At 42.3% G+C, this 5,526-nt stretch overlaps 1 non-coding gene across 1 annotated transcript; it reads left to right on the plus strand.

Annotated features, from left to right (window-relative positions):
• The first annotated feature begins 4,995 nt into the window (after positions 1-4,995).
• Positions 4,996-5,099, plus strand: LOC126007366 (U6 spliceosomal RNA). The gene has a single exon (XR_007494945.1). It is a non-coding gene; the product is annotated as a U6 spliceosomal RNA (small nuclear RNA).
• Positions 5,100-5,526: the final 427 nt, after the last annotated feature.

The raw sequence follows: 5,526 nt of genomic DNA on the forward strand, positions 1-5,526 counted from the left end.
CAGATGTGACCTCCCCTGCGCTGTGTGCACAACCATTCTGGTGGGTCCCCTGGCTTGTGCTCAGTAAGGATGTGGAAGTTGGAACAACTTTCCTGCCTACTGCTTCAGGGCCAGACTAGGAACCCTACTTTACAACTCAGAGAAAGCAGGAAGGGTATGTGTGAAAAGGCACATCTGAAGCACATCGTGTCACCACTGACCAGGTCCAGAAGTCATACTAGCCTTTAGGCGTTATGTCTGGTGCTCTTGAGCAAACCTCCTACATTCGTAGAACCAGTTTCTTCATCTGCAATGTGTAACTGAAATCTAATTTGACCTATCCTCGGTGTTTTCTAAGGCTCATAATAATGTGTGAGGCAATGTAGGCATTGTGACCAGGGCTTTAAGCATTTACAGCTTTACTTTCTGGACCTTAGTATAATAATTTTTAAATCCAGTTTGTATCCTTATAAAAAATGAAGATAAGTTGCTTTTGAGGATTGAGTGACTACCTTCTATATAGCATATTTCATGACCCATTCTGCAGATGAGGAGAACAGAGTCACTAAAAACTGATATAACTTGCGTTAAACTATACAATTTCTATCCCTATGAAAAGAGGATGGGGTTGGGAAGATGAAGAAGGGAGTAGGGATTCCCTCTTTCACTCCATTAGCTACACAACTTTGTGGGATTTTGTTCAGGGTGGCCTGGATCATACATCTGAGTTGCTGAGTCAAGAGTGCCTGGGTCAAGATCCAGAAAGCAAAGGACTAGAAAAACTAGTAGTACCATTGCCCTTAGGCACTCATACTTTATAAAAACAGGAAACCGCAGGAGAACTATTTCCTAGAAATGACTCAAGGTAAAGCAAAAACCAAAATGTATCTGAAGTGGTCCTATCCGGCTAAAAGTTGAGCGCAGTTGTTTAATAATGTACTCACACACTCCCTAACTGAAAAGAGAATGTGTCTTAATCAATGCCCTTAACTTCCTCAATTGCAACAGAAATGTCCATAGATGGTAACTCCCCTCCAATACACCCATGGAAAGAACTTTGCAGGAGCCTGGGAAATGCATTTTTATTTCCTACTGGCTTTTGGGTCAGGAGTGACTCATTCACAAATGCTTGGGGCTATAAGGTTTCCCAGATAGAGCAGACTGTGCTTGATGACATAGCAAGGGATAGCACCTAGGGTCCTGCTCTTTCTAGCACTGGAGTGACCACTGTGACCAGGGCTTCAAGCATTTACATCTTTGCTTTCTAGACCTTAATATAATAATTTTTAAATCCAGTCTGTATCCTTATAAAAATGAAGGTAAGTTGCTTTTGAGGATTGAATAGCCACCTTCTATATAGCACATTTCGACCCATTTTGCAGATAAGGAGAACAGAATCACTAAAAACTGATATAACTTGCATAATATTTAACCTCTAGTAAGTGACAGAACCAGAATTGAATCAGCCTGACTCCAGAGTTGGCCTGTGAAACCATAAGTTCGCGTAAAGATATGAACATCCTGGGATCAGAACGGTGGCACAGCAGTAGAGCCTTTGCCTTCACACAGCTGATCCAGGATGGATCCTGGTTTGATCCCAGGCGTCCCATATTGTTCCCCAAGCCAGGAGTGATTTCTGAGTGCTTAGCCAGGAGTAACCCCTGAGTGTCGCTGAGTGTGGCCCAAAAACCAAAAAAAAAAAAAAAAAAAAAAAATTGAGCATCCTTCAGAGAGAACAGGAAGATGAAGAAGCACCTTCAGTCAAAATAGAAGCTGCCTGAGCCAGAGCACTAATTTGCCTTGTAACATGGTTCGATCCCTGGCACCCCATGTGGTCCTCCTGAGCACAGAACCAGGCCCTGGTGTGGCCCAACCCGCTCCCCCCACCCCCAAAATAGAAGCTGCCTACAGTGCTATGAGAAGGCTAGCATTCTTTCCTCTGCTGGTGTGCTAAGGATTTCCCAGGACCTATCCTCAGCAGAAAAGGGGATTTATAGGCCCAGATGCTGGCAAATGGGCCTTTAGGACAGCTGGCCTGAATCTTTGCTCTTTGTATACAGCTTATCTTATCTTTGTATACAGCTCCTGTAGACCTATCTGGAAAACTCAGAGATTAAAGCTCTTGACTAAAATTCTTGCAGGCCATCACTAAAGAGATACTCTGGGATGGCCCAGAAAGGACAATGAGTCTACTACCTCCATGGCCATGGGATGGATCTGTTACCAGTAATAGAAAAAAATGTAAGGAAAACAAAAATATTTAAAAAAAGGATACAATATGTTATCTCTTGACAATTCATTTCAATGTTTCTCTGCATAGAGATCCCATTCTAATTCCCAGGAGTGGGAACAGATTTTTTTTCTTTTCGTGTGTGTGTGTGTGTGTGTGTGTGTGTGTGTGTGTGTGTGTTTAGATCATACTCAGTAGTGCTCAGGGTTATTCCTGGCTTCAGATTCAAGAATCACTTCTGGTGGGCTCAGGGGACTATATGTAATACCGAGGATCAAAACTGGGTCAAGGGGCCAGAGAGATAACATGGAGACAGGGTGTTTGCCTTGCATACAGAAGGTCGGTTGTTCGAATCCCGGCATCCCATATGATTCCCTGAGTCTGTCAGGAGCGATTTCTGAGCATCGAGTTAGGAGCGACCCTGAGTGTTGCCGGGTGTGACCAAAAAACCCCTCCCCCAAAAAACAAAAACAAAAAAAAAAAACCAAACAAACAAAAAACAAAAAACAACTGGGTTAAAAACTTATAAGGCAAGCACTTAGCCTGCTCTACTACCTTTCTGGCCCATGGGAAAAGATTCTTATATTTTCCAAGCCAAAGGTAAAACAAATCATACTTGACAAAAATTTTTTTAAAGTTTTGTTTCTTTTGGGGAAGTGCTTAGGCCTCTGAACTCAGGAATCACTCCTGATGGCCCTGGGGGACAATATGGAGTTCTAGGGATCAAACCCAGGTCAGCAATACATAAGTAAAGAACCCTACCTACTGAATCAACTCTCCAGCCCCCTCATTCTATGACTAGAGGAAGTCAACCACTTAGTGTTAATCTCACTGTTCTTCACACTTCCAAACCAATGTTCCCCAAAGTGAGTGATACCATCCCCCAAGGCCATTGAAACTTAGGGGAGGGGGTAGTAGTAGTCTTAGGGGTACTTAGGGAACACTTACTCCATTTCAGATTTGCTCCTTTCTTTTAAAGAAGGGAGATACTGAGATTTTGTTTTGTTGTTTTCTGAAAAGAGGGAATAAACCAAATAAATGTGGGGAACCTCTGCTCTAGACCTCAACTAATTGTGGTAGAACTAGTCTCCAGATCTCCTTGCCCTAGCTCAGGACTCGTGTACAACACAGTGAAAAGATCTAACAAGGGCCAGGGAACTCCCTCTGTGCTGAAGCACTTACCTTCCTTGCAAGCATTAACACCTGCTCCTGGCAACTCTTCTATGTGTGGCCGACAGCTCTGCTGTCTGAGATCCTCAACACTGACACTGATGTCTAACCCAGCACAGCCAGCTGTGTGCAAACCCCACAATTTAAAAAACAGGGTACAACCCTCAGTGAGCACCACCACTAACTAATTGCATGCTGTAGGCTTGCAATCCCCACAGTCAGGAGGAATGACTCCTTTGCACTAGTGAGTATATATGTAGGAGTTCTACAATGAATCTTGGCTAGCAAGCAGCATATCAGAATGTATGTGAACACCAAAACTACATGAGTTAGATGCCTAATGAACAGGTACAGGCACACCACAACTCAGTATGTGACCCCCAGCAAGATCCACAACTAAAAAGTGTGAGCATCACAATCAAAGAAGTGGTGAAGCACTAGTCATTGCAACATCAACAAAGGGAAAGGAAGCAGGGAGGGAGAAAAATAAACCTTAATGCTCCAAAGAAAAGGAATCAGACAAATCTGAGGTAGCTACATGTTAAGGGATGCTATTTAGCTGAAGAAAATGACCCTTCCAAATTCTATGTGTAAAAAGAACCAGACAATTGCATGCACAAAGCCATTCTTTCTTTATGACAAGCTAATTTTTTTAAGCTGGTTTCCTGGTTATGGCACTCAGCCTCATGTAGAAATATATGCCACACTGGGCCAGTTCTGTGAGGGAATCTCTTTACAATGAGCGGAATTCAGGCCATTTGAAGGAAAGAGGAATCTCCAAGATCTGAGGCAAATTTTATGACTGAGAAGAGCTGTTTTATTTCACTTCTGCATTCTAATATATTCACTGACAACCAGCTTATCTCTATCAAACCAAACCTTTGCCTCTAAATTCAACCCCAAATTATGATTGATTCATGACTTTGTACTCAACCTAGAGAGGAGGTAACCAGAAGGGGATCAGCATTTAATGATGTCTGTGTGGGATCTTGCCCTTCTCAGACCTTGGCTGCATTTTTGCTGCATACTAGGGATAAAGAGGCAAGAGTCACTCATTCTCCCCTCAGTAACTAACAGCCTGGAGAGAGGGCATATATATTAGAGAAGGCAGCTGGCAAATGTTTTCTGTGAAGAATTTTTTTTTTCTGAAAAGGAAATAGTAAATCAAATAAGTTTGGGAAAGTCTTTCAGAACTCTGTGTCATAACTATGCAATTCTGCTGATGTAGCACATGAGAGAAATCAAGACAATATGTAGACAAATAGTGAAGCTGTGTTCTAACAAAAGCTGTGAGAATTTGGGATTTGGACTGTTCTTTGCTAATCCAGATCATAGAATTTAGGTATATAGAATAGATACTGGTACCACCTGGTCAGCAATAGAGTTGACCATACAGAAGGACATTAGACTGGCCCAGCCCCTGTGGAGGACACACTGAGGTGTCCATTTGAACAGAAATATGTAATAAATTGCAACAAATTGGTACAAAGACCCTGCAGCACAGCACACACAGGAATTTAGGCAGCTATAGTCAGTTAGTGTAACTAAAGATTGGGGGAAATGGAAAGCCATACATGAGACAATAGGAGACTGGGCAGCTCAGAAGAGCTTCTAGAGTGCTCGCTTCGGCAGCACATATACTAAAATTGGAACAATACAGAGATTAGCATGGCCCCTGTGCAAGAATGACAAGCAAATTCGTGAAGCATTCCATATTTTTTTTTAAAAAGGGCATCTTAAATCATACTAAGGACTGTGGTCCTTATCCACAGAACAGAGATCAGAAAATTAACTCCCAGCCACTATGAGAATTTGCATAAACAAGCTCTTGATCATTCTCACAAAGATAACACTTGGTATTATTAATCTCATTTAGTAATAAAAACATCTGTTCACAACAAAGTTCAGGATCAGGATTCAAACTAAGATGTGTTGGTGGCCAGACCCTGGCTTTCTCCAAGCCCCTTGTTAGGCTCTGAGAAACCTTTCCTCCCTGTTTCTCATCATTGGCCCCTCAATGCTCATCCCAGAAAATAGGATTTCCAGACTCCATCACTTCTCAGAGTTTGGGGGGACTTCAATGAGGGAAGTCATTGAAGAAAGTCATTGAAGTCATATGAAGGAAAATGTTTAATCCTGAGTTGTAA

Source organism: Suncus etruscus, chromosome 4 (genome assembly GCF_024139225.1).
Source record: "Suncus etruscus isolate mSunEtr1 chromosome 4, mSunEtr1.pri.cur, whole genome shotgun sequence".
Lineage (NCBI taxonomy): Eukaryota > Metazoa > Chordata > Mammalia > Eulipotyphla > Soricidae > Suncus > Suncus etruscus.